Genomic DNA, 26,723 nt, shown 5'->3' with positions numbered 1-26,723 from the left:
CCACAGAAGTTGGACACCATCCACTCAACCGGGCCCTAAGACTGAGCAACCAGAACAGCTCACATGAGCAATGTGACCTCTTCCCCCAGGACAGCTGCCCTTCAGAACATCCAAGGTACTAAGTGGGCCATAAATAAGCCTAATTCTCTTAAGTGTCTTTTAAATCTCCTCCGACCCATAAATATACCTCAGCCTCCTCAGAAATACTTGAACAAAAAGGCAGTTTTCTAAAGGCAACACTTCACTACCTTCTGCATCATCTTATCACTGAAGTGTTGGCCCCCAAAGGTTCCTGAGAAAGTCACATAAACACTCTTTTTGTTTTTTACCTCCATCCTTGGGGAAGGGGGTGTTCCTAGGTAACTTCAATTTTCCCAACTTTTTTCTTTTTTTAAGATTTTTTTTATGTATTTGAAAGGCGAAGTTTTAGAGGAAGGGAAGGACACAGAGAGAAAAGAGAATCCTTCCATCCATTTATTCACTCCACAAATGCCCACAACAACCAGAGCTAGACCAAGCTGAAGCCAGAACTCCATTGGGTCTCTAGTGGGGATGGCAAGGATCCAAGTGGCCATCATCTGCTGACTTCCCAGGCACAGTAGCAGGAAGTTGGGTCAGAAGCAGAGGAGTCAGGACTGAAACCAGCACTTCGATATGGAATGTGGGTGTCCCAAGCAGCAGCTTAACCCACTGCACCACAATGTTCACTATTCCTTGAACTCTTAAAAATATTACAAGATTTGATGATCATTGTGTGTTAAAACATCTTTAGAGATTAGGAAGACCAATTTCTTCAACCTGAAAAACTATTCAATACTTAAAATCAACAATAATCTCCATTTCATAACATCTATTTTTATAACCATAATTCTATTAATAAATCTAATAATAAAATGTCCAGATTAAAACTACAAAACATCAGTTCTCAGGAAACTCTTCAATAGCTATTGTTATAGTATATCCAACATCCTCCCTAAATTAAAATACTATTAAATCTACAAAGTGTCCATTAAAATTCAATATAATCAGCTGGCACCGCCGCTCAATAGGCTAATCCTCTGCCTGCGGGTGCCGGCACACGAGGTTCTAGTCCCGGTTGGGGCGCCAGATTCTGTCCCGGTTGCCCCTCTTCCAGGCCAGCTCTCTGCTGTGGCCAGGGAAGTGCAGTGGAGGATGGCCCAAGTGCTTGAGCCCTGCACCCGCATGGGAGACCAGGAGAAGCACCTGGCTCCTGCCTTCGGATCAGAGTGGTGCGCCAGCCGCAGCACACCGGCCGTGGCAGCCATTGGAGGGTGAACCAATGGCAAAGGAAGACCTTTCTCTCTCTCTCTCTCTCACTATCCACTCTGCCTGTCAAAAAAAAAAAAAATCAATACAATCTCATAACCAACACCACCACTAATAAATACTGAAGCAATATAAATAGGTAGAGGTTTTGAAGAAAATCCTACAAAACAAACAAGTAATAAAAATACAGTATATATCATAATTCTCACATAGACTCTAACCATAACCAATGACATGAAAAATCACTGTTGTATTTCAACTATAAAAACCCTTAATGACAGGGCTGGCACTGTGGCGTAGTGGTAAAGCTGCTACCTGCAGTGCTGGCATTCCATATGGGCACTGGTTCTAGTCCCAGCTACTCCACTTCCAATCCACCTCTCTGCTATGGTCTGGGAATGCAGTAGAAAATGGCCCAAGTCCTTGGGTACCTCACCCACATGGCAGACCCAGAAGAAGCTCCAAGCTCCAGCCGTTGTGGCCATTTGGAGAGTGAACCAAAAGATGGAAGATCTCTCTCTCTCTCTGCACCTCTTTGTCTCTGTAACTCTGCCTTTCAAATAAATAACGAAATATTAAAAAAAAGAAGAAAACCTAATGACTAACTAACATGTTGACAATGTTATCAGACAATGTTCATAAACTCAGAACCAAATATGCAAGAGTTCATAGCAGACGTGTCTCCCTGACATTTTAAAACTATTAGAGCTAGCAGTTCTAACCTGAGAAAAGTAAACAAGACTCCACCCCAAGATGGAACTTGCTGGACTGCTTTCCTTATCTCCCAATAATCAAGGCAATTTTTTTTTTTTTTTTTGACAGGCAGAGTTAGACACTGAGAGACAGAGAGAGGGAGGGAGAGAGAGAGAGAAAGTCTTTCTTCCATTGGTTCACTCCCCAAATGGCTGCTAGGGCCAGCGCTACGCCGATCCAAAGCCAGGAGCCAGATGCTTCCTCCTGGTCTCCAATGAGGGTGCAGGGCCCAAGGACTTGGGCCATTCTCCACTGCCTTCCCAGGCCACAGCAGAGAGCTGGACTGGAAGAAGAGCAACCGGGACAGAACCAACGCCCCAACCGGGACTAGAACCTGGTGCGTTGGTGCTGCAGGCAGAAGATTAGCCTAATGAGCCACGGCGCAGGCCGGCAATATTCTCTTAAGTGTCTGGTTCCCAAATACCTTTGAAAGTCTCCATTCAGGGCTGGCGCTCTGGCTCACTTGGTTAATCCTCCGCCTGTGGTGCCAGCATGCCATATGGGCACCAGGTTCTAGTCCTGGTTGTTCCTCTTCCAGTCCAGCTTTCTGCTGTGGCCCAAGTCCTTGGGCCCCTGAACCCACATGGGAGACCAGGAGGAAGCACCTGGTTCCTGGCCTTGGATTGGCATAGCTCCGGCCATAGCAGCCATTTGGGGGGTGAATCAACTGAAGGAAGAACTTTCTCTCTGTCTCTCTCTCTCACTGTCTAACTCTACCTGTCAAAAAATAAATAAAATAAAACAAAATAAATAAATAAATGTCTCTATTCAACTGGCATGGGATGCCAGCACTGCAGTCCGGGGCTTTAATCTGCTGCACCACAGCGCTAGTTCTGATTTTTTTTTTTTAATTGAAATATATCATGCAGACAGAAAAGTACAAAGAGCCATTGCTTATTAAGAGACCTAAATAGGTCTATTCACAAGTTTCCTATGATGTGTCAAAGATAATATCACAGATTTGGGATACAAAGATCAACCAAATGAGACTAAATAATTAAGGAAGTGAGTGTGCGAACCTGTGTACTTTCTGGTTCAGGTAGGATACACAAGCTTTTAAAGTATACCAATGCAGATCACACACACACACACACACACACTAGTGGTCCTTATTTTATAAACTGTTCTACCTTTTTAAAAATTCACTGCTAGTTAAGAGACTTGCAGCACGTTTTTCACCCGACACACACTGTTGCAAATGTGGTTAGGTTTCTAACCAAACACAGAAAAGACCAATTTAACACATAACCTATTTGAAACACTATACTCTGCCCTACCAAAAGAGCAGAAAACACTGTAGTCAAAGAGAACCGTGAGTGCTTTTGTCATCAAAAGTTGGTGCATGAGGGAAAGCAGGATATAGTGACACTCCAGTCAGTATTGAGTTGTACCTGAAGACTTTAAGGAGACCAGGGAGCCTGGCTTTGACCTAATCCAGATTCCCCCACTTAAAAGCTAGGTTCTTTTAAGCACATTATTCAACTTTTGTAAGCCTCAGTTTACTGATTTAAGTGTCTGGCCCAGCCAGAGTAAACATTCAGTAACCCAGTAACCAATAAAGCATTTCATTTTTTTTTTTCTTCTTTGCTTGAAACTATAGGATGTCCATCTTTCTTGACACAAGAGGATCCTTAGTACATTGTGGGGTTTATCAATCAATACCAGAAAATGTTCAGTTTCCACACAATACAAAAATAAAATTTTTTAAGTGTCTAGACAAGAAATGCACAAGGAAGGAGACACAAGAAAAGGACAGCCTGTATTAAAATGAAGTAATTAGGAAGGGACTAAAGCTAGAGAAAAAAGGCACATGATGTACAAACAAGTCTCCTGATAAGAGAAGATATGAGGGAGGGTTCCAGGGACTTTCCAGAGGACTTGAGGGCTGCCTATGCAGGGAGGAAAGAGAAACACCGAGCAACACAGGCAAACCTTTACAACAGAGTGATGGCACGTGCATGCGCACACACATGCACACTCTCATGTAATCCCTACAATTCTACACAGTACGTGCTGTTGTTTTCGTGATCCTTTCATAAATGAGCAAACTGAGGCACAAAGAGATTAAATAACCTGCCTACAACCACTCACCAAGTAAAAACAACAGGAGTCAAACCCACAAACTGATTTGGGAGGCTGAATCTTAGACTGCTGCTTTTGCCTAAGGGGGTTTCCTACATGAGAAGTTCACAACCTGAGGAATATTTACCTATAAAGTACACACTTACAAAAGTATAATCACTTTGTAAACAATCACTGAGTTTCTGGCAATGTTCACCGTTAAATGCTGCATCTCAGGCACTGTCTCAAGTTATTTCATAAGCTCTACCTCATTTAATCCTCACAAAACCTCCTTTATGACAGGTACAAGTAAGTAGACTTTGCAGCTGAGAAAAACTGAGGATCAATTACCACCCAGGGTAACAGAGGTAGTGAGATGCAGAGGACACCCTCAGACCCAGCTGCTCCTGGTCCAAGTCCAGCATGCTTTCCATATGGCACTCTCAGACACAAGCAGGTAAACACAGGACCTTTTATATAATCACCAAGTTGTATATAACAACAGTCAATCTAGTTTGACTTAAAATGTCAAAAACATTAAAGCAACTTTTAAGGTAAACATCTCACAAGAAAGTACTACATTCTCTTTAGGGCAGCTAAATGAACTAAAATGCCCTGCCTCCCCCCACCCCCTCAAAATTTTTTAAAATCCTGTTTGGTCTTTGTTATTACCTAATGTCTAACAACAACAAATACTATATAGATACATCAAGGCACTCCTCCAATAACCTAAAATTACTTCAGAAACTTTAGTTTAGAAAGCAAGACCTGAACAGATCTTTATTTTAAATGCTAATATCAGTCCAAAAAAGAAGTGGGGGGAGGCCGGCGCTATGGCTCAATTGGCTAATCCTCTGCCTGCGGCGCCGGCACTCCAAGTTCTAGTCCCGGTTGGGGTGTCAGATTCTGTCCCGGTTGCTCCTCTTCCAGGCCAGCTCTCTGCTGTGGCCCGGGAAGGCAGTGGAGGATGGCCCAAGTCCTTGGGCCCTGCACCTGCATGGGAGACCAGGAGGAAGCACCTGGCTCTGGCTCCTGGCTTAGGATTGGCGCAGCACGCCAGCCGTAGTGGCCGTCTGGAGGGTGAACCAACAGAAAAAGGAAGACCTTTCTCTCTGCCTCTCTCTCTCTCTCTCTCTCACTGTCTAACTCTGCCTGTCAAAAATGAAAGAAAGAAAGAAAGAAAGAAAGAAAGAAAGAAAGAAAGAAAGAAAGAAAGAAAGAAAGAAAGAAAGAAAGAAAGAAAGAAAGAAAGAAAGAAAGAGAGAGAGAAAGAGAGGGAGGGAAGGAGAGAGAGAGAAAGAGAGAGAGAGGGAGGGAGGGAGGGAGGGAGGGAGGAAGAAGTGGGAGGAGACAAGTGATGAGTAAGCAGAAAGAAGTTTTGAAGAGTAGGAAAGTTTTTAAGGGTCAGTGTTGTGGCATACCAGATAAAGCCGCTGCCTGTGATGCTGGCATCCCACATGGATACCAGTTTGTGGCCCGGGCTGCTCCACTTCCCAGTTCCCTGCTAATGGACTGGGAAAAGTAGCAGAAGATGGCCCAAGTGTTTGGGCCCCTGCCACCCACATGGGAGATCGAGCCAAAGCTCCTGACTGCTGGCTCCAACCTGGAACAACCCTGGCCATTGCGGTCACCTGGGGAGTGAACCCGCAGACAGAAGACATCTCTAACTTTGACTTTCAAATAAGTAAATATGTTTTTAAAGTCGTTAGAAAATACACCGCAACAGCCGGCGCCGTGGCTCAATAGGCTAATCCTCCACCTTGCGGCGCCGGCACACCGGGTTCTAGTCCCGGTTGGGGCGCCGGATTCTGTCCCGGTTGCCCCTCTTCCAGGCCAGCTCTCTGCTATGGCCAGGGAGTGCAGTGGAGGATGGCCCAGGTGCTTGGGCCCTGCACCCCATGGGAGACCAGGAAAAAGCACCTGGCTCCTGGCTCCTGCCAGGATCAGCGCGGTGTGCCGGCTGCAGCGGCGGCCATTGGAGGGTGAACCAACGGCAAAAGGAAGACCTTTCTCTCTGTCTCTCTCTCTCACTGTCCACTCTGCCTGTCAAAAAAAAAAAAAAAAAAAAAAAAAAAAAAAAAAAAAAAAGAAAATACACCGCAAGAGACACCAAGATGGCAGAATAGGGAGACAGCTTACTGCTCTAGTCTAGGGGAAGACAGTTAAAAAAGAAAAAACATGCAGAGAGTCCAATCTCAGGGAAGAATCAGGGAGAAAATGGCAGAGGAAATGCCACACAAATTAGAGAGATGCTGCAGATGGAGGGTGTGGAAGTGCACAACTCAAGACTCCAGCAGCCAAGAGCCTCAGCACCAGCTTTGGAGAGTGAGGTGAGACCAGACTACAGCAGCCCAAGCCACTGGCAATAAAGTTGCAGGAAGAGCCTGGCATGAGTACAGCTTGGAGCCCTGTGGGAGACAGTATACCTGCCAACCTGGAGGGAAAAAAAAGGGCACATTTCTCTCTCCCCAACCACGCGACACCAGCATCCTGTAACTAGCCAACAGAGAGCAGGCACCATTTTGGACAAACGTAACAGCTATGCCAGCTCATGTCTGAGTGTCTAGAAACCAGTCGAGAGGAGACACCTGAATCCAGTGGGAGGTTTGACAGCAGACTGGGAGCTCATGACTATGGGAGCCTTACATGCTGGGACTGTGAAAACACTGTGGCTGTGTGGGAGGACCAGAGTGTGGCTGGGTCTTTGGGCAGTCACTGTGGGCAGCTCCACAGGTTCGGGGCTCCCTGATTCCCTCATGAGGGTCACTGCTGCAGGATCCATGCTCACACCAAGGACTGCATAGATCCTTTGTGTGGTTCTTGTGGCAGTGCGAATGAATATTATACCCACTGGATATAACATTGGTCGTCTTGGAAGAGAGGAGGTGAGACTATGCCAACAGAGCTGATTAAACCTCCCCTCTGATTAAAAAAGAGAGAGAGATTTACCACACCCTATTTAGGAGTCACCTTGGACACTCCCCTCACACTGGAGCACTGAACAGAGCTCCCAGGCCATACCCAGTACACGCTTCAGGGTACTCACTGAAAGAGCAGACAGGGCCCGTACTGCGGTGTAGTGGGTAAAGCATTCACATTCTAGTATTGAAGTGTCATTGTGTTTCTTTGGAGGCATCATGTTGCCTTCCTCATTCTTGTTTCTTGAGTTGCTGCATATATTTTTGGGTATTTGTAGAGATACTTGTTTTTTATTTTCCCTGTGATGGCTATGAGGCTGTGAGGACTATGCCTCTGTGTATTAGGGGAATATCTGCTCTTTTTTTTTTTTTTTTTAAGATTTATTTATTTTACTTGAAAGTTACACAGAGGGAGAGGAGAGGAGAAGAGAGGAGAGGAGAGGCGAGGCGAGGCGAGGCAAGAGGCGAGGCAAGAGGCGAGGCAAGAGGCGAGGCAAGAGGCGAGGCAAGAGGCGTAGGATTCTTCCATCCGCTGGTTCACTCCCCAGATGGCCGCAATGGCAGGAGCTGCGCCGATCCAAAGCCAGGAGCCAGGAGCTCCCTCCAGGTTTCACACATGGGTGCAGGGGCCCAAGGACTTGGACCATCTTCTACTGCTTTCCCAGGCTATAGCAGAGAGCTGGATCAGAAGTGGTGCAGCTGGGACTAAAACCAGCACCCATTTGGAATGCTGGCACTGCAGGCAGCAGCTTTACCCACTATACCACAGCATTGGCCCCTTTTGAATCATTTTAAAAAGAAGACATTGATTATATTGGACCATCTTTTTTTTCTTTCTCTTATTATATACCAATTGTGTGATTACAGTGTTAAGTCTTAATTCTTATGTCTTTGGGCAGAAAATTATCAGTTATTTTAAATGAACTTTTCCCTGCCTTTGAAGCTCATTCACTAAGTGTGTTGTTGTCACACACACACACAAAAAAAGCAAACTTGGGCTTGCATTACTTGAATACTTGAAAACTGAAATTGGTAAGATACATTATGTAATGAATTAGGTTTCTATTTCCAGATAAAATAAGAAATGAAATAAAGATTTGAACTACTTAAAGGATGAAAATACTGACAGTGTTTATAAGCACTGTGAACCCTTTTGTGTTTCAGGCACCCAAAATTCAAGTGTTTACTAGATTTTTCTCCTGAAATCCTGCTCTTCTTTTCTGTGCTTCATGCATTTACTATTACTATTGATAGAAAACAGCAGGGTTAAAGTGTCTTATATCTGTGTTCATTATGAATCCCATAGCTTTTCTATTTAAGAAAAAAATAGTCTCAAAAATACTCTTAGGGGGCCGGCACCGCGGCTCACTAGGCTAATCCTCCACCTGCGGCGCCGGCAAACCGGGTTCTAGTCCCGGTCGGGGCGCCGGATTCTGTCCTGGTCGCTCCTCTTCCTGTCCAGCTCTCTGCTGTGGCCCAGGAGTGCAGTGGAGGATGGCCCAAGTGCTTGGGCCCTGCACCCGCATGGGAGACCAGGAGAAGCACCTGGCTCTTGGCTTCAGATCAGCGCGGTGCGCTAGCCGCAGCGCACCAGCCGCAGCGCACCAGCCGCAGAGGCCACTGGAGGGTGAACCAACAGAAAAGGAAGACCTTTCTCTCTGCCTCTCTCTCTCACTGTCCACTCTGCCTGTCAAAAAAAAAAAAAAAAAAGAAAAGAAAAATACTCTTAGGGGCTGGCACTGTGGCGTAGCGGTTAAAGCTGCCACCTGCAGTGCCAGCATCCCATATGGGTGCCAGTTCATGTCCTGGCTGCTCCAATTCCCATCTAGCTCTTTGTTATGGCCTGGGAAAGCAGTAGAAGATGGCCCAAGTCCTTGGGCCCCTGCACCTGTGTGGGAGACCCGGAGGAGGCTCCTGGCTCCTGGCTTCGGATCGGCGCAGCTCCAGCTGTTGAGGCCAACTGGTCAAACAGTGGATGGAAAATCTCTCTAACTCTTTCAAATAAATAAATAAATCTTTACAAAAATAGTCTTAGTGCCTTTTTTTGGTTAATATTTTACCCACTAATGCTATTTTAGATGTATTTAATCATTTTAATAAGGTGTCTATAAAAATTTAAAACATTATATATTGTATTTGAATTAGTGAAGAATAAGAAAAAAAAACTAGCATACTGAGCCTATAGGTGTTCCATCAGTTAAATTTCAAAATTTTTAAAAGGGACTCTCAGAGATAGGTTGAGACCAATGGTATCCATTAAACGAGCTCCTGTGATGTGGAAAGGAACCCCGGAAGCAGTAGAAGGCATGTGAGGGCATTTACTTGCCATGGTTGTGGTTGTGGTGTGCTTCTACTTAAATACAGGTAGTGACACACTGACATTTTTGTTGCCCAAAAATCTGGAGTAGTATCCTGCATTTAGCTGTACTAAAATAACTATAAATTAATGGAATCTACAAAGAAGAAACTTATGACTGTATGGTAATTGGGAGCCTTTGTACAGCTAGGTAAAATTTCCATGATACAAAGTATTTGGAGGGGCAGCGCTGTGGTGTAGTGGGCTGAGCCTCCGCCTGTAGTGCCACCATCCCATACGTACGCCAATTCGAGTCTTGGCTGCTCCATTTCCAATCCAGCTCCCTGCTGATAGCCTAGGAAAGCAGTGGAAGATGGTCCAAGTACTTGGGATCCCACATCTACGTGGGAGACTCAGAAGAAGCTCTTGCCTCCTGGTTTCAGATCAGCCCAGCTCCGGCTGCTTCGGCTATTTGGGGAGTGAACCAGCAGATAGAAGACTTCTCTGTCTCTCCCTCTCTTTGTCTGTAACTCTGCCTCTCAAATAAATAAATCTTTAAAAAAAAGTATTTGAATTTTAAAATTTATTCTTATAAGAAAAAAGACATGACATTATTTCATGTGCTTAAATGAGAATTGGCTTATTGAGTTTATTTCAGAAGAAAAAATATGAAATGAGTAATTGTTACTGTATTAGCTGCACCGTTAAATTGGCAAGTTGTAGTATAAAGCTTAAATCTGTGTTTCTCAAATGTGAACTACAGTAGTCTAATGCTGCTTAGTATATACTTTAAATGCTACAAATAGTCTCAGCACAAAACATGTATTGAAACCTCTCAAATGAATGCAACCTTTGATGTAGGTGTTTTGATATGCCTCAGAAACTATTTGGGTGCCTGCAAATTTGTTAATCTGGTAATGAAGATACTTCCTGTTCTCTTGTTGTTTTACTACTGTTAATTTAAGTACAATTTGTTAAATGGTTAAAATGGAGTTGTCAGTGAAGAAACTCAAAACCAGCCTCATTCATGTAACTGCTTAAGTAAAAACTATATTTCACATTCTATGGTAAAAATAATAATAATACATCCCCATTGCTAGTTAAAAAACAAGTCATTGGAAGAAATGAGAAGTTTTTAACAGCAAATAGCAACAGATTTCAATTCCAGCTCTGCCATTTATAAGCTTTGTTTGCTCAACTGGAAAATGATGCCATTAAGATCCAACTTGGGGACCAGCATTGTGGCATAGTGGGTAAAGCTGCCGCCTGCAGTACCAGCATCCCATATGGGCTCTGGTTCAAGTCCTAGTTGTTCCACTTCTGATCCAGCTCCCTACTAATGTGTCTTGGGAAAGCAGTGGAGAATGCCCTAAGTGTTTCAGACCCTACACCCATGATGGGAGACCCGGAAGAATCTCCTGGCTTCGATATGGCCCAGCCCTGGCCATTGTGGTCATGTGGGGAATAAACCAGCAGATGGAAGCTCTCATTCTCTTTCTAACTCTGCCTTTCAAATAATAAAAAAAAAAAATCTTAAAAAAACAAACAACTTCCTGGTTATTACAAAGATTAGACTATCAAATGCAAAGCACACAGCCCAACACTGGAGACAGTAAACACAAATCATTTGTCTCATCCCCTTGCTCCCTCTCCCCTTCCTTGAGGAAGATATGCTATACATCCCTCAGACAGGCCCTACCCCAAATACACAGTCATCTGCAGATTACAAGACACTGACAAAAGGGCCAGTGCTGTGGCATTGCAGGTAAAGCCACCTCCTACAGTGCTGGCATCCTATATGGTTCCAGTCCTGGCTGCTCCACCTAAGTCTTTGGGCCCCTGCATGCACATGGGAAGATCCGGAGGAGGCTCCTGGCTCCTGGCTTTGGATCAGCGCAGCTCCGGCCGTTGCGGCCATCTGGGGAGTGGACGGGTGGATGGAAGACTTCTCTCTCTCTCTGCCTCTGCTTCTCTGTAACTCTGCCTTTTAAATAAATAGTCTTTTCTTAAAAAAATTATTTATTTATTTGAATGGCAGAGTTACCCAGAGAGAAGAGAGACGGAGAGAGGTCTTTCATTCGCCGGTTCACTCCCCAGTTGGCCTCAACGGCCGGAGCTGAGCCAATCCAAAGCCAGGAGCCACGCAGTTAAGACACTATTTAGGATACCCACATCCCATACCAGAGTGGCAGCTTCAAGTGCCACCTCCAACCCCAATTCCAGCTTCCTACTAATGTACACCTTGAATGAAGGCTCTAGTGGCTGGGTCCCTGACACCCACATGGAAGACCCAGATTGAGTTCCCAGCTCCTGGCTTCTATCTGGCACAGCCTCAACCATTGTAGACATTTGGGGACTGAACCAGCAGACGGGGGAGCTCGCATGTGTGCAGTGTGTGTGTGTGTGTGTCTTGTTTCTACCTTTCAAATTAAGTTTTTAAATACATTTTTAAAAGAATGCAGAAAAGCATAATAAATGTTTCAAGCTTTGAATGCATAATAATGAATAATCCACTTTGGCACAGTGTAGAAAGAAACAGAGAACAAGCTGAAAAGGTAAGCGGAGGACTTATCACAAAAAGCCTTTACTACCAGACTAAGGTAGAGTTTGGACTCTTTTCTGTAAGCAAAAAGGACTTGCAAAGGCTTGTGATCAGGGAGATTCTACAACCTGAGTTAAGCTGCAGAAGATTAGTCTGTGTCCATGGATGATACCCTGGAGGGGAGGCTAGAGGCAGGGAGGCTAGACTGCCACGATCGACAATCACCCTGGTAAAGGAAGCCAGAGCAAAGCTGCAGCTGTGCGAATGGAGAGAAGGCAACGGTGGGAAACTCTGGGAGGGAGCAGAAGAGCCTGCAAACTGCTAGGTGTAGGGTGGGGAGAAAGCAACAGGGGAGGTCAGGAAGAGTCCAAGGGCAGGGGTCAGTAATCTGGCCTGCATGCCAAACCTGGCCTGCCACTTGTTTTGCACAGCCAATGAGGTGACTAATTTTTCCATTTTTAAGTGGTGGAGGGGAAAAGAGTAGCATTTTGTGACAAGTGGAAATACAAAGTTCAATGCCTATATGTGAAGTCTGCCTGGAAACAGAGGCAGGCTCACCTGTACAAACACGGTGTCAGTGTTAGCGCTACAACAGATCTCACTAGTGACAGTGAGACAATTCAGTCTTTGCTGCCTTTCCCTTCACCAGGAAAGCTTTCTAAGGTTCTGAGGAAGCTGGATACAGATGGTATTAAGAGAAACAGGGAAATCATCTGTCAGTACAATGACAGGCCAGGAGAGATATTAGTTCTGTAACAATTAATGGCAAGTGTCAGCAAAGACAGCCAGGGTAGAATGAATAGATCATGTCACCTGGGTGCTAGGCACGGGCTCCTTCCTCTGCCTCCTGTATTCTTCCTCTGGAACACTATGTCCCTGACTCCTACTTTTTTTCACTCATCTCTCAGTAATCTGCCCAGAGTTTTACCTAATGGTTTCAGCTGAACACAATCAGAATAGCCAATTTAGGCATTATCCGTAATACTTTTCTTCAGTGTGTAATACATGAATTAACCCTAAAGTGGGTTTGCAGGTATACTTAAGCAAGCTTCATTACATCTCTTAATATAAATCATATCTGTCTGGCTACCTGTGTGCAATCCACCAAGCTAATTTAATTAGCGGTATGACTTTCTTTTTACTTATTTATTTGACAGATAGAGAGAAAGGTCTTCCTTCCGTTGGTTCACCCCTCAAATGGCCGCAATGGCCGGCGCTGCGCCGATCTGAAACCAGGAGCCAGGTGCTTCTTCCTGGTCTCCCATACGGGTGCAGGAGCTTAAGCACTTGGGCCATCCTCCACTGCCTTCCTGGGCCACAGCAGAGAGCTGGACTGGAAAAGGAGCAACTCCGACTAGAACCTGGCGCCCACATGGGATGCTGGCGCTGCAGGCGGAGCATTAACCAAGTGAGCCAGGGTGCCGGCCCCAGCAGTATAACTTTCCCATGAAGGCTTAGTGCTTGGCCTAGTAGTTAAGATGTTGCTTCAGCTGCCCACATCCCACAAGAGGGTGTCCAGGTGCCAATTTCAGCTTCCTGCTAATGTACACCCTGGGAGGCTCAAGTAATTGAGTACCTGCCTCCCGCATGGGAAACTTGGATGGAGCGCCCAGCTCCTGGCTCCTTTAAAACAAATAAAATTTTTTAAATGTCTTAATATTTTTCCCTGATAGTTGGCCAATTGTTTTTCCTTGAGTTCTTTTGTTTTGTCTTTTCTATTCCTATAAAAGATTACTTTTCAATTCTACTAATGAAAAAAAATTACTATAAATTACAGCCTTGTTATAATCTAAACAAATTAACTGTGCAAGCAAGCCTACAGATATAATTGTGCTTAATTAAATGAACCATTGTCAGTTCTAGTATCCCGAAGCCCTTAAAAACACAATTAAAAACAAATAAGAGCTTCACTAATTACAAATTGTTCTTATCTATTTCTACTTTATATCTTCATGCTGATCTAAGTTATTTAATGCTCCTGAAAATAAGACCTAAATTTAGCTTTTAAATTCATATAAGTTGGCCTTTTCACCAGTTCAGTGGACTTCCATACCAACTGCCCTTCCACAAATCAACTCAGAGTTTTACTGTTGTTCTCATTCTCAAATGAGAAAACAAGGATTGATATCAAAGCACGTGGGATGTAAATGATATTAAGAGCTCTTTTCCAACCACAGTGGCAACTACCATTCTTCTGAGTATGCATAACACCCAAGAAACCTGCTCAACTAAATACACTCAAAATATGGAAAGTGTGTGTATAAATGAGGAGGAAGAACCAACTCTATACAATTTTAAATTTTGGATAAATCTTACTCTAGGAAAGCACAGCTTTTCATATGGAAATAAAACTGTAAAAACTTTCAGTGGAAACTGAGTATGTATATATATGAGAATTCTTTTAACTCTTATAATTCCTTAAGCAGCAATATTCACTGGAGCATTATCTGATTTAAAAGACTGTCAATTTCCACACAACTCTGCAGGCACCATTTTACAAACAGCTATGCCTGGGGCCCCTCCGCCAACAGACCTTTTGCTAAGTAAACTGAATCAGTGAAGGCAACACAGTTTCTTTATATTGACTTTCCCAGAAAGGCTAATACATTCCTACCAAATTATCTACCTTACATGGCATTTAAAGTTAAATAAATGCATCCTTGTTTCTCATTTTTCCTTAAAACCTAATTTACTTGAATAAATTTGAGTAAAACCTAATTTAGCCAGCAACTTTAACCCTTGTAGTTTTGAGAAATCACCTTTTTAAAGCTCCTAAATGTTTTACTGACTCAATTGTTACTTAAGCTGTTCTAACAAAGAACATATCAGCTATCCTTTGTTCTGCTTCTACTAGGTGGCACCTCTCTACAATCTTAAAACATTCTGAATATAATTTGAGGGTTTTTTTGTTTTGTTTTGTTTTGTTTTTTTGACAAATAGAGTTAGACAGTGAGAAAGAGACACAGAGAGGTCTTGGGCCAGCTCACTTGGTTAATCCGCCGCCTGCGGCGCAGGCATCCCATTTGGGCTCCAGGTTCTAGTCCCAGTTGCTCCTCTTCCAGTCCCGCTCTCTGCTGTAGCCCAGGAAGGCAGTGGAGGATGGCCCAAGTGCTTGGGCCCTGCACCTGTATGGGAGACCAGGAGGAAGCACCTGGCTCCTGGCTTTGGATCGGCGCAGCGCCGGCCGTAACGGCCATTTGAGGGATGAACTAACGGAAGAAGAACCTTTCTCTCTGTCTCTCTCTCTCTCACTGTCTAACTCTACCTGTCAAAATTAAAAAGAGAGAGAGAGAGAGAGAGAGAGAGAGAGAGAGAGAGAGAGAGAGAGAGGTCTTCCTTCCGTTGGTTCACCCCCTAAATGGCCGCAACGGCCAGCGCTGCGCTGATCTGAAGCCAGGAGCCAGGTGCTTCCTCTTGGTCTCCCACCCACATGGGAGACCCAGAAGAATCTCCTGGCTTGGGAGGCCATTGTGACCATTTAGGGAGTGAACCAGCGGATGGAAGACCTTTCTCTCTGTCTCTCCCTCTTTGTTACTCTACCTCTCAAATAAAATCTTAAAAAATAAATAAATAAAAATAAAGCTCTTCCCCTGAGGAGTTAAGCAAAGTGCCCCACTGGCTTTCCATTCTGCAGAATGTCCCCAGCCCATACTTTCACACCTCCCAACCCCCACTAAGGTGTCTGAAGCTGCCTGTTTCTGCGGGAGAACTCCCACCGCATTTCAATGAGGCTCTACAACCTGACCTCTTCTCTTCTCAATGGCTTGGGCAGCTGCAGCTGTATCCATTACCACACTGCATGCTTAACAGTGTCAGCTTCAGCTTACTACAGTGTTCAAAATGGTTTGCCCTGCCACTAAATGCCCCAGATTGTTTCACTTTTGAATTATGTGTCTGCTTTTCACAAAGCTCCTATTCCTCATTAACTACTATGAAAAAAAATTAACACTGCTTGCCTCCAAGAGTGTGCCTTCCTGGATTCATTCTTTCAGAACCTTTGTCTTGTAGGTTTGTTGTATGTGATCTACTGTCTTGAAACCCAGTCAGATAAACTGTCAAAGAATGCTTTATAAATTAAAAGCAAATCAAAGTAGGTTTTGCTCCACTATACGGCAAGCATTCTCTTTTGGCTAAGCATGCCCTGTTTCCTTGCAGTCTTCTGCACTGCTTAGGAGGAATGGCTAAGTAAAGAGCATTTTCTAGATGAGAAGGAAAGAATAGCACAACAGTAAGAAGCAGCTGACTGTGCACAGAACTTTCAGTGCTTCCCAATTCTTCCTTTTGTTAATGTTTTTCTGGGGTTCAGAAACTGCCAGTGGTTTCTCTTCTTCTCCACACACTGATTCAGCACGGGCTACTTCCCTGACCTCACACTGCTCACAGATGTATAGAGAGTCCCAAACTCACAATCCAGCCCAGCCTGCATGTCTAGCCTCACCTCCTTCTGCTCCCTCCCATCTGGTGTCTGCTCGAGCCACAGTGGCCGCTTCCCATTTTGTCACGTACATGCCCAGCTTCCTACCCTTGCTCCTGCTGCATCTCTGCTTCTACCCACTCAAAGCCCTACACAAATGAAGATTCTTCAAAAAAGCATTTAACAAGAGCCCCAAGCAGGGTTTTGCCCTCCTCCAGAGTCCTAGTGCTTTTTAAAAAATAAATAAATAGTTTATTTATTTTCATCTACTTGAAACACAGAATGACAGAGAGTGAGTGAAGTCTTCTGGTTCATTCTCCAAACACCTGCAATAGCCAGGGCTGGGCCAGGCCTAAGCCAGGAGCCTGGAACTCCACTGGGGTCTTCCATATGGGTGGAAGGGACTCGAAGATTTGAGCCACCATCTGTTGCCTCCCAGGATTGGAAGCAGAGTAGCCAGAACTCAAACCAGCAATCTGATAGGATGTGGGCTTTGTAAGCAGCAGCTTAACCTGCTGTGCCACAATCTGCCCCCAAATTTTATTTATTTGAAAGGCAAAGCAACAGGGAGAGACCTTCCATCTACTGGTTTGCCCCCCACAAATGCCTGCAGCAGCTGGACCAAAGCCAGGAGGATCAGAACCAAATCCAGCTCTCAGGGTGACAGGGACCCACAAACCTGAGCCATCTCTTTCTGCCCCCCAAGGTGTACCTCAGCAGGAATCTAGAATCTGAAATAGAGCTGGGATTTGAACAGAGACACTCTAATACTGGATGCAGGCACCCCAAGTAGTATCAACCACTGTGCCAAATGCCTGCCCTCCCCCAGTCTGGGGCACTCTAATACAATATCATCCACATTGGACAACAGCTACACACAGCAGGCTTATTCCCACATAAATGGAGCCCTATCCAACTGACAGGCACACAGTAAGTACTAAAGAGATGCTTGTGGGGCCAGCGCTGTGGCGCAGTGGGTTAAAGGCCTGGCCTGAAATGCCAGCATCCCATATGGGCGCCAGTTCTAGTCTCGACTGCTCCTCTTCCAATCCAGCTCTCTGCTATGGCCTGGGAAAGCAGTAGAAGATGGCCCAAGTCCTGGGGCCCCTACACCCGCATGGTAGACCCAGAAGAAACTCCTGGCTCCTGGCTTTGGATTGGCGCAGCTTGGGCCATAGTGGCCATCTGGGGAGTGAACCAGTGGATGGAAGACCTCTCTCTCTGTCTCTACCTCTCTCTGTAACTGTCTTTCAAATAAATAAAATAAATTTTAAAAAATAAAAAGTAAAAAAAAAAAGAGATGCTTGTGTATACAAGGAATGATGAATTAATCTGTATTTCTAAAAAGAAAAATCAAAAAAAAAAAAAAAAAAGGAAAGCTTACTGCTTATTCCTTAGACTTCAAAGGAGTACCCTGAAGGCTAACCAGGAAACATTCCACAGTCACAAAGCAGGACTGATCCATTTGCTTGCGTATAATCTCCAACTGCAAAACTCTGCAAATGCCCTCTCCTCTGGGGTCTCCAACCTGCTGCAGAGGAGGACAGGGAGTTCTGCCTGGTTTTTTTTTGTTTGTTTTTTTGTGGAGAGTGAGAGAGAGAGAGAGAGAGAGAGAGAAAGGTCTTCCTTTGCCTTGGTTCACCCTCCAATGGCCGCCACGGCCGGTGCACGGCACTGATCTGAAGCCAGGAGCCAGGTGCCTCTCCTGGTCTCCCATGCAGGTGCAGGGTCCAAAGACTTGGGCCATCCTCCACTGCACTCCCGGGCTACAGCAGAGAGCTGGCCTGGAAGAGGAGCAACCAGGACAGAATCCAGCGCCCCAACTGGGACTAGAACCCAGTGCGCAGGCGGAGGATTAGCCTATTGAGCCACGGCGCCGGCCCTGCCTGTTTCTACTTTTTCTCTCAGAGCTACAGCAAGAGCTCCGCAAGTATTTACTGAATGAATAAATGAACAAAATGTATTGTGAATATTACTATTAAATAAACTGATTCACTCCAGATTAAAAATATCCCCGTACCAGCTCTGTCTTCTGTTCAGAGAAGACTTGAAGTTTCCTTTTACATCTAAACCAGGTCTTCCCTGGGAACTGGCTAATTTACTCAAGACCACCAAGGAAGAATGTGTGCCCACTGCCACTGCAAATAAGTGCAGATCCTTAAAACTGAGAAAGTAAATGCCACATGGAAACGAGCTTTGTGTTTTATGCTTTCTTGTTGTCTCAATCTGCCAAAATGTTGGTGCACTTCAGAAGGAAGAATACACACTGCAATTCGCTTCCTGCCCTTAAAACCCAGTCATTTCGACATGGTAGCTGTTTAAAAGCCCATGTCACCAGAGGGTTTCTGAGACAGGAAGCAACGGTGGCACACCTAGCTGAGCACAGGGGAGACCAAGAAGCAGGGAGTAAACAACAAGCCTAATGAGAACGCGGCTTAGAGGTTAGCTCAAGATGCGGAAAAACAGAGAGCCAATTTCCCTAATGCCTCCTATAATGGAACGGACTTTCATGGTAAAAAGAGAAAATTGAAAGGTACAGAAACAAGCAGCACCTTCCCTGCTCACCAGCTGCGCTCTGTCTGGATCACCAGCCCTTCTCCCAGTTTTAACCTCCCTTACAGAAACGAAATGGGTAAGAATGTGATTGTCCTGAAATGAGAAAGGGAGTGGAGCACAGATGATTTTTTTCCCTGTAACTACTACTTTCCTGTATTTTCTTATTTTTCTGCAACAAGTTTTCCCTCTTGGTATAAGAAAATCATCTTTATGCTTAAAGAAATTATGGAGTTAAAGTACACTGAGTCCTTTACCCCCAAAAATGATTAACAAAAGCCTCTACCCCTTTCCTCTCAATGATAGGTATTATCTTTAGAGGAATTCACTTATAAAAAACAGTGTCTTCAAAATGGCACTTCCATTCCCATACATTATACAGGCAATATTTGATTTCCCTCAACAACTCAGTGAGATGGCCAAGGTGGGTATTTTTCCTCCTTTTCACAGATGAGAATAGGTGCTGGAAGGGAAACGACTCATACCTGACAGAGCCTGTATCTTCTTGTTCCTCACCCAGCACTACAAAGCAGGACTTCTTCACCTAAGCACTACTGACATTTTACACTCCATGGTGCTTTGCTGTGGACAGCTGCGCTGGGCACTGCAGGATGCTTAGTAGCATCCCTGGCTTCTACCCACTAGAAGCCACAGCACCACCCCGGCCCGAATTCTAACAAAATATCCACAGAAACTGCAAACATGTCTGTGGGCGCAAACTCATGCCCAGCTGGAACCAGTGGTCTAAAAGAATCTGCAAGGTCCCTTCTAGCACCTCTGTTCTGTGACAAGGCCCAGATGACAGTGCCAGCAGATGCTGCTTGCTCAGCGAGGCTCAATTAACTGATTCCCCATCCTCTTGAAACAATTTTTCTAATGTAGAAATGAACAAGAATTGCTTTGCACAAATTTACTGAGGATAGTAAATCTTCTAATGACATATCATTATCTTGTCAGAACATAATAAAGACATGCAGAATGTGTGTTGAGGGAAAACACTTAGCAGGGGAATCAGAGTTAAAAACAAAGACCTTAGTCTTTGGTAATAAGACTATAAATGCAGTTACTTGTGACTACCTTAGTGTTCTCTAAAAAAGGTAAAAACCTACACATGTTCTCAATATTCACTTCATGTGGGTTTCTGGCCACATCCAAGGTATGCAGAAGAAACTGAGTGAAAACTTTAAACATTATTAGAGTTTGTAGCTGGTGGTCTGCAGCTGGAACCAACAATGTTTGTAAACCAGAATCTAAACTGCCAGACCTCACAGCCTATTTAGAAGTTAAGTCTCTTTATGTCATTGAACCCAAGTCTCTACTCCTGCAAAGGCAACCCCACCCCCAGAATTCCTATTGTCACTAGGTTTTTTAGTAGTTAGTGCCTGCATTTTGAAAAGATTTGCAACCTAACTCTTCTTAGTACCATCCCTCTGTAAAAGGTTTCTACATGTTCACAGAGATAATCACAAGTTTGTACACAGCATTAGCCAAACTGACATTAAGACCATCTAAACTACGACTGGTATGTGGTTATATTTTGAGAAATTATTTTACCAATGTCTAACTCATGCAATCTATCATCATTTCCTGACTGTAGTAAATAATTAGTACACTGCAGAATGGAGGAAACTGGCCATCCTCGATGTGCAGTGTCACACTGCAACCCTAATAATACAGTTTTGTAGCTGCTTAAAGAAACTAAGGAACAGCGAAAGTGTTTACTTAAGATGACATATAGAATTAAATAGAGGCTTTCATTATTCCTACTCCTGTCCACAGTCCTTAAGTATGATCTGCTTACATATTTAAATGTGATCTGGATCTATACGTGGGAGACATTTTCTCCATATTACAAAGCAGTTTGTACTAGAAGAGTCCAGCACTCTGAGAGTCTCCATCAGCCTTCAACACAAAGTACAAAAGAACACATTGATCCTTCAATAAAAACGAGTCCCTGGTCTTGGAAAACCTCAGAGTCACCAAAAGCAAGAGAGTCAACAAAAAATGGGAGAAACAAACATGTAATCAACACAAAACGCTGATCTCGAAGAATCTGCTTCCATTGTATATATATGCCCAAACATATCTCAAATCTTTTCTTAGAAAAAAAAAAAAGGCCAACAACCAAAGACTCCATGATTGTACTTAATTGTATCTGCAATAGACTCATCACTTAACTACCAAGGTTTTCACTGTTTTCCTCCCTGAAGAAAGTAATGGCGACTTTATACCACTGCAAATTCCTGCCACCAAGAGAAAAACTCTAGGACTACGGGGAGCAACGTTAATAGCACGTCCAAGGCGCGAATAAAAGGGACGGCGAGAACACGGTCTCCTTCCCCAGGAAAACGCGGAGAACATTAAAAAAGTACACCCAACACCTGCCAGGCAATAATCACACCGTCTCTCCAAGCTCCCTTGAGAACTTCCGTAAACACACGCAAAAGCAGCCCACCCCCTGCGACCCGGGGAGTGACCCGCAGGCGTGTGCACCGCCTGCCAAGCGCCCTGGCCCCTCGGACTGAGGCGCTGACCCATGGGGTCCCCGGAGGTAGAGCCAGAATCCAGCTCCAGCGTTGGTTACCCGTCCCTTTACAGCAGGGTTCAGGATTCCCTGGGGCGAGGGGACCGAGTGTTCTCTCACCCAGGGTCATCTTTCCCCCTTTTCTTCCGCAGGCTACCTGGGGCCTTCGCTCCTAACAGAACCTGAAAGAGGAGGGGGCGTTTCCTGAGTTCACAGACGCCCCCACCCACCCTCACCCGACTCTAGAAACTCTTGTTCCCCGAGAAGACCAGGGAGGAATGCGGCTGGGACCCTCAGCCTCCATCCCGCAGCCAAAAGCTAACCTCCTCGCCCCCTGCCGCAACCCCGCGGTCAAGTTCAAGGCGCCGCGAGCGAGGGCCGTCAGCCCTAAGCCCGCGGCTGGATCTCAGGGTGGCATAAACAGGATGTCAGACGGCGCGCTCCGGGCTTGTTTATGAAAACTTGCCGTGCGCTCTGGGGGAGGGGGCGGCGAGCTCAATCTCTCCCCGCCGGCCGGCCCCCACCCCGGATCTCCCGGCCGGCCGGCTCCGCTGGAAATCCCCCACCTTCCGTGCCCGCACTTCTCCGCCGGCCCGCCGGGTGGACGCCCGGGCCGCCCGGACTGCGCGGCGCGCGAGGAGGGCGGAGAGCGGCGGCCACCTCGGCCAGTGCGGGGCTCCGCGCCCCTCGCCAGGTCGCCGCGGCCGGCCGCGCAGGCTCCCCCACCTCCTCTCGGTGACACTCACCACTTCCGTGTGCGCCTGGGCCGGGCGGGCTCCGCGCAGCAGTGCGGGTCGCGGTCAGGGGCCGGCTCGCTAGGCGGCCAGCCCCGCCGGGCTCCTGCGAGGACACGCCTAGGGCTGAGGAAGGGGCGCCTGGAGGGCAACCAGAGGATGAGGCGCAGGCCCGCGCGGTCCGCAGCTCCCGGCTATTCAGCGGGCGCCGCGGCCTGCGCTCGGCGACGCACCCGCCTCCCGCCCCGCCCCGCGGCTGGCCCCGCCTGGCCCCGCCTCCCGCCCCGCCCCCTCGTGACGTCGCGAGCGGCAGCGGGGCAACGTCGGGCGGGGGCCGCGGTCCAGGCCCAGGGCCTTGCACCTCCAGTTGCCGCCGCAGGCTCAGTGCAGTGTTTGCTCTCTCGCTCTCCCTCCCTCAACTCACCTCTTTTTAGCGCCTCTTCTGGAATCGAAGTAGAATTGTCGGGATTTGCCCACATGGGCTTATCCCAAGGCTGGAGTCTCTCAACACTTTTTAATTTTATTTTTATTTCGTTTTATTTGGAAGGTAAAGGGGAGAGAAACATACCTTCCGTATGCTGTTTCACTGGCCTCAAATGTTTGTAACTGCCAGGACTGGGCCAGGACGAATGCAGGAGCCCTGGAACCCAATCTGGGTCTCCCACGTGGGCGACAGGACCCAAGCACTTGAGCCATGCATGCTGTCTCCCAGGGTGCACCATTAGCAGCAAGGAGGATCTGAAGAGAGCAGCAGGTTTCCAACCCAGAAATCCAGTATGAGATGCGGGCCTTCCAAGCAGCAACTTAGCAGCCCCCACACATAAATCTTCATCAATCTTTATCAAAAGAAAATTTGCTTATCAGCCAGATAACGTTGGGAAAACATATTGTAGTCAAACAAGGAGGTTTGCCTTTAAGAGGTACAGAGGAACACTAAACTAAAACTCATTGTACGAATCATGAATTTAATTTCAAAATGTTGGAAACTATAAAGGAAAGAGAGAGCTTGCACTGTGGCAGTAGTGTAAGCTTCCACCTGCAGTGCTGGCATCCCATATGGGCACCGGTTTGAGACCCAGCTGCTCCACTTCTAATCCAGCTCTCTGCTGTGGCCTGGAAAAGCAGCAAAAGATGGCCCAAGTGCTGGGCCCCTGCACCCGAGTCCAAGTCCAGGAATAAGCTCCTGGCTTCAAATTGGCGCCAGCCATTTGGGGAGTGAACAAGCAGAGGGAGACCTTTCTGTCTGTCTTTTCCTCTCTGTAACTATACCTCACAAATAAATAAATAAAATATTTTTAAAAATTAAAAAAAGAAGAAAAAAAAGAGATAAAACTGCCTGTAACCTTTCAACCCTAATACAACGGTACTTCCAAAATGCCATAAGGGCCAGGCTTGAGTCAGGCTAAAGCTGGAAGCCAGGAGCTCAATTCAGATCTCCTATGTGGGTGTCAAGAACCCAATCACTCAGAGCCTTCACGATTACCTTTCAAGTCTGTCTCAGTAGGAAGCTGGAGTCAGGAGCCAGACGCAAAGCCAGGAATGAGACCCGGGTACTCTGATGTAGGACACTGGCATCCTAACTGCTGTGCTAAACACCCTCCCCCTTCACAAACTTTCTGAAGACCCCACCTCATATGTATGGATTTCAAATTTTTGCACCAAAATAAAACTATCTATGATTCCAATTTTTCATGAACTTTTTGAAACCTCCTCATGCAGTTACCATGTTATATATTTTGTTCAGCAGAAGATGGCCCAAGTACTTGGGTGCTGCCATCCATGTGGGAGACCCAGGTGGAGTTCAAGGCTCCTGGCTTCAGCATAGGCCCAGCTCCAGCCATTGTAGCCATTTGGAGAGTGAACCAGTAGGTGGAAGATTCTCTCTGTCTCTCTCTCTCTCTCTCTCTCTCTCTCACTCAGCTTTTCAAATAAATAAATCTTTTAAAAAAATTAACTTATAAGCATACATGTATTGTCATGTTTGCACCCAAGTCTTCAATTAATGCACTTTTTCATGCAAATAATTTTGAAGTAATAAATATTAAATTACATATTTGATAGTTAAGTAACTTCTCCAGAGTAGATTCACAAAAATGGAGTTGAGTCAAATGGATGCACTTCCAATCAAGTCTGTTCCTTGGGAGGAGCCCCTGCATGCCCCTGGCTACTAAGGATCACTGTCTCACTCTAAGCCACAGCCTGCAGAGGGAGCCACCACAGTACCCCTCTGACGGTCATGGTAAATGGTGTGTCTTTTGGGCCTCCCGTGGATTCTCTGGTCTTATACAATATTTCCTTTCTATAGTGATCCTTTGCTCAACTTCTTAAACCTTCCCTACCTTCTACCAGGGCAACTCAGAACTCTTCACTTCACCCAGAGGTGGCCAGCACCTCGCCCAGGTTTCTAAGAGCCACCCCACAGTAAGCTTGCCTCATTCTCTAGGATTCTTCCAGGTGTCAAATCCTGTGTCCTGAAAAGTGCCCTTGGGCCTGAACTCCAGACATAGCTATACTCTTCCTGGACAGGATTACTTATCACTTATGGACCTGATCATCTGTATTTCTCCTTTCAAGCCCGTTATTATTTTTTTTTTTTTTTTGACAGGCAGAGTGGACAGTGAGAGAGAGAGAGAGAGAGAGAAAGGTCTTCCTTTGCCGTTGGTTCACCCTCCAATGGCCGCCGCGGCTGGCGCGCTGCGGCCGGCGCACCGCGCTGATCCGATGGCAGGAGCCAGGAGCCAGGTGCTTTTCCTGGTCTCCCATGGGGTGCAGGGCCCAAGCACCTGGGCCATCCTCCGCTGCACTCCCTGGCCACAGCAGAGGGCTGGCCTGGAAGAGGGGCAACCGGGACAGAATCCGGCGCCCCGACCGGGACTAGAACCCGGTGTGCCGGCGCCGCTAGGCGGAGGATTAGCCTAGTGAGCCGCGGCGCCGGCCCTCAAGCCCGTTATTAAGATGCTCAGAATCACATGTTGGTCATACATTTATTAGACACACAGGTACTCAGAGCATGGACCTTACTCCCCACCCCCACAACCACTTCCTCTTATTAAAAGTATCTGAACATCACACGAAATCTCTCACTTGCACTTAACCAACATATGATCCACCCAGCACTGTGTTCAGTACATATGTATTATCTCATTTAATTCTGGCTTTCCTCTTACAGGGTTTTGCACAAAAGACCACACTTCTCTAAGTTTCTATTTCACTGCCTATAAATGAGGATAACCACAATGTCTACTTCACGGGATGATCAGGAAGATTAATCATTTATATTAAAATCTGAGTCCAGGCAAATGTTTTTGCCTGGAACAATAAGTCAAAATACCTGGTTTAAGTATTTCACAGGATGGCAAATTAGTAAAGCCTGGACAAATAAATATCAATTTATTATTAAAAACACTCAGCACGCAGAGCAGAGTAAGTAGAACTAATCTGTTTTGTTATGGATTTAATCTAATTGAAGGTTTTTGTGGTTCCTGTAATTAACAGTAATACAACAGAATCAATAAGGTGAAGATATATAATGAATGTCTATACAGAAGGGCTCATTTATGGAACTTTATGGAGCTTTTTAAAAGGTAAATGAGGTGATGGCCCCCTCTGAGGGCAGTGAGCCCAAGAATGCTTTACTTCAAAATCTATTCAGTTTTACAGGAATATCAAATTGCTTTGGACTGGCTTACTAGCTATAATAATGAGGCTTATTCTACCCCTGGGACTTAGTATACTGCATTAAATATTAAAACACTCTGTGAGGAAATGCTATTCTGACAACTAAACTTAGTGCCCTGGAGAGACCACTGGATCAGAAAGTAGATCTGAATCCTAGGTGAAATCTTCAATGGAGAAGAAACTTAGGCCAGTCCCACTACCCCTCTGAGCTCAGATCTCTCCTTGAATAAGAGCACATTAATTTTATGATGCCTGTCAGCACCAGAATTCTGAACATCTTTATTTTTCCTAACTACGTGATATCCATGTAAAAGTTACTAGCCAAGAAATTTTGCATGTGTCTGGTAAAGGGTGACTGAAGCGGAAAGCCCAAATTCCATGCCCAAAGCAATAGGAAAATAAAGTATACCTGAACAAGAATTCTATGCGACTTCTTCCCAAGTTCCGGTTCTCTGTTATTTGGTTGGGACACTGGTATCTACAAATCATGTATTCTCAGAGGTCTATGGCACCCAACAGTTCAACTCAATCTGACAAATACTTATTCAGTATCACTATGTGCCAAACACTTTGTTGATTTCTGAGAATGACACAGGACCTATCCAATCAGCACAAATTAACCCAACAGCTACGTGTTTAGGATAATACATTAAGGCTTTTGGCAGAAGTGGCCAATCTTCCTGCCCTCTGTGGTGATTTATTGTAAAAGGCAAGACTTCCATTTGAAAAATAAATGACCAGTGTCAAATGGCTGATACATGCATAAAATGTAAGATTTTGGAGACAGGAAGCATCACTCAAAGACCAGGTAGACCTCATGATGGATGTGAGATGTGAGCTGAACCTTACTGAAAAATCAAAAAAAGAAAATGTTAGGCCTATTTAATTGGCATTTCTATGCTGCCCACACCTGTCAAGATTAGTTTTTTTTTATTTGAGAGGTAGAATTATAGACAGAGAGAG

At 45.5% G+C, this 26,723-nt stretch overlaps 1 protein-coding gene across 4 annotated transcripts in view; it reads right to left on the bottom strand.

Moving 5' to 3' along the window:
* Positions 1–22,339, bottom strand: part of JAK1 (Janus kinase 1) — a 141,791-nt gene extending 119,452 nt beyond the window's left edge. Inside the window, exon 1 of one of the 4 annotated variants that reach the window (XM_008265123.4) lies at positions 22,095–22,339. The gene's annotated coding sequence lies outside the window, so the exon portion shown is untranslated. Of the gene's footprint in view, positions 1–21,468; positions 21,532–21,914; positions 22,011–22,094 lie in introns of those variants that run through there. The other 3 variants (XM_051856411.2, XM_070078352.1, XM_070078353.1) reach the window with 3 other exon arrangements.
* Between the last annotated feature and the right edge of the window lie 4,384 nt (positions 22,340–26,723).

Source organism: Oryctolagus cuniculus, chromosome 7 (genome assembly GCF_964237555.1).
Source record: "Oryctolagus cuniculus chromosome 7, mOryCun1.1, whole genome shotgun sequence".
Taxonomy (NCBI): Eukaryota; Metazoa; Chordata; class Mammalia; order Lagomorpha; family Leporidae; genus Oryctolagus; species Oryctolagus cuniculus.
This window is presented reverse-complemented; position numbering and strand designations above follow the sequence as displayed.